The sequence below is a fragment of the Otolemur garnettii genome, unplaced genomic scaffold, assembly GCF_000181295.1.
Source record: "Otolemur garnettii isolate 467f Iridium unplaced genomic scaffold, OtoGar3 scaffold00003, whole genome shotgun sequence".
Lineage (NCBI taxonomy): Eukaryota > Metazoa > Chordata > Mammalia > Primates > Galagidae > Otolemur > Otolemur garnettii.
The window spans coordinates 42,989,173-42,991,990 of NW_003852398.1; the positions used below are offsets into that span (position 1 = coordinate 42,989,173).

The 2,818-nt window shown below is 44.8% G+C and overlaps 1 pseudogene across 1 annotated transcript; it reads left to right on the plus strand.

The window, feature by feature from the left end:
* The first annotated feature begins 1,645 nt into the window (after positions 1-1,645).
* Positions 1,646-2,714, plus strand: LOC100945412 (annotated as a pseudogene). Its single transcript, XR_002774197.1, has one exon. The product of XR_002774197.1 is annotated as a DNA-directed RNA polymerase I subunit RPA49 pseudogene (transcript).
* Positions 2,715-2,818: the final 104 nt, after the last annotated feature.

Here is a 2,818-nt window from a genome sequence, read left to right on the forward strand (position 1 = left end):
GGCCTGGGCTGGGGATTTGAACCCGCCACCTTAGGTGTATGTGGCTGGCGCCTTAGCTGCTTGAGCCACAGGCGCTGAGCCGGTTATATTCTTTCTAATCTTCTTATCCCTCATTCATTAGCTAGAAGAAATCTATTAGAGAGAAATTTTCCCTAATCTACCACTATGTTATCCTGAGGTTCCTATGGGAAAGGTAGGATAAATTCTTGATTCTTCCCCTTTATCTATCATTTTTCAAAATAACGAGTCCCTAGCATTTTCCAAAAGCAACTTATTAGTTAAATTTTTTTTCCTAGGTGCACCTATACCTCAGTGAATAGGGCGCTGGCCACATACACTGAGGCAGGTGGGTTCAAACCCAACCTGGGCCTGCTAAACAACAATGGAAACAGCAAAAAAAAAAAAAAGCCAGGCATTGTGGTGGGCACCTGGAGTCCGAGCTATTCTACTTAAGAGAATCACATAAGCCCAAGAGTTAGAGGTTGCTGTGAGCTGTGACACCACCACACTCTACAGAGGGTGACATAGTGAGACTCTATCTCAAAAAAAAAAAAATTATTGGCTTGGCGGCTGTGGCTCAAGTGGCTAAGGCGCTAGCCACATACACCGAAGGTGGCGAGTTCGAATCCCGCCAGTGCCCACCAAACAACGACAGCTGCAACCAAAAAATAGCCAGGCGTTGGGGCAGGTGCCTGTGGTCCCAGCTACTTGGGAGGCTGAGGCAGGAGACTCACTTGAGCCCAGGAGTTGGAGGTTGCTGTGAGCTGTGATGCTGTCTACCCAGGGTGACAGCTTGAGGCTCTGTCTCAAAAAAAAAAAATGTTTTTCCTCATGAATTTAAACATATTTGATGTGTGTCAATTCATTACAGTTATAGTCCTTAGTGATGCTCACATTATTTCTTCTTTTGCAGAGGAAACATCTTTTAGCAGGCTCTGAGCCACTTGTCTTGACACTTCCTTGATATCTGAAATGGTAAGATATTCTAGTTCTATCTTTTATATTTTCTAGCCTAGTTCTGGAATAAACTATTTCTCATTATTACTGGGCTGATCATTTCCTAGGCTTTTTAGTGGGTAGAGCTAGAAATGCATTTCTTTAAAGACAGGGTACTTAATTAATTCATACTAAATATTCTAAATCCAATTGGAAACTAAGAATTTTTACTGGTCCCATTTCCCTCTGTCTCTTTAGGTCTGGACCAGGGCTCCTCTGTCGGCCTCATCCCCCCTCCCGCCTCTTCCCCTCCCTTCCTCTCCTGCCACAGCTCCTCCTCTCCTGTCACAGCCCTTCCTCAGGCTTCCCCCCACCTTTGCATCCCATCTTCCCAACATGCTCAGAACCTACTTCATCCTCCTTTAGGTCAGGCCCTGAGCTTCCTTGCCCTCTCCATTACAACGGTCACTGTAGTTTCTCCCCACAATAACTTTGGGTCCTTCTGCCCTCATCTTATTCTTGGGCCGCACTCTTACAGTCCAGTTCTCCAATGGGAAGCTTTAGAATCCAGGCAACATGCGCTTTACCTTATACAAAAGCACCGACGCCAAAAACCCCAGGAGGAGAAATTAGCGGATCCTGGCAGCTTGAACAGACAGACTTTCCTATGTGGGAAATAATTTTGGGACTGGAGCCCTGAAACGCAACACTCTATGCAGGCACTTTGTAGGAATATTGAACAAGACCTCTGGCCAAATGGAAGTGTTTGATGCGGAACTGTTGAACATGCAGCCACTGTTTTCAGATGAATCAGTTGAGACTGAACAGACACTAGACAGCCAGACCAAAACTTTCAGAGAAAAGATGGATTCTTGTATTGAAGCCTTTGGTACCACCAAACAGAAGTGAGCGCTGAACTCCAGAAGAATGAACAGGGTTGGCAATGAATCTTTGAATCTTGCAGTAGCTAAAGCTGCAGAGAATATCACTGATACAAAGATTGTGACTGCTCTGGTCTGTGATGCCATCCATGATGACTTGCAAGATGACTCCCTCTACCTTCCTCCCTGCCATGCCGATGCAGCCAAGCCTGAAGATGTGTATAAATTTGAAGATCTTCTTTCTCCTGTGGAGTATGAAGCTCTTCAGAGCCCATCTGAAGCTTTCAGGAATGTCACATCAGAAGAGATACTGAAGATGATTGAAGAGAACAGCCACTGCTCCTTTGTCATAGAAGCACTGAAGTCTTTGCCATCAAACGAGGAGAGCTGAGATCGGCAGGCCTGATGCATATGGTTTCTGGATACCCTCATCAAATTTCGAACTCAGAGAGTGATTAAGCGGAAAAGTGCCCTGGGACCTGGAGTGCCACACATCAACACCAAGCTGCTGAAGCACTTCCCCTGCCTGACTTACAACAATGGCAGTTTGCATAACTTAATTTTGGATTCTATGAAGGCGAAGATTACTGCATATGTGATCATACTTGCCTTGCACATAAGCAGCTTCCAGATTGACCTGACGACGTTACAGAGGGACTTAAAGCTCAGTGAGAGAAGGATGATGGAGATAGTAAGAGCCATGAGGCTGACGATCTCTAAAAGAAGGGTGTCTCTGGCTGCTGGTGGGGAAGAAGATCACAAACTGGGCACTCTGTCCATCCCACTGCCTCCAGCACAGACCTCAGACCGCCAGTCAAAGCGGAGGAAAATTACCTAGATGTGTGCTTTTCAGACAGCATGTGACCCTATCACAGCTACTGGTTCTATTCATTTTCATTTTTACTTTTAATGAACTATAGAAATAATCCCTAAAAAAAAAAAAAAGAATTTTTACTTACCCTCATGAATCTTTTTTTTTTTTTTTTTTTTTAGACAGAGCC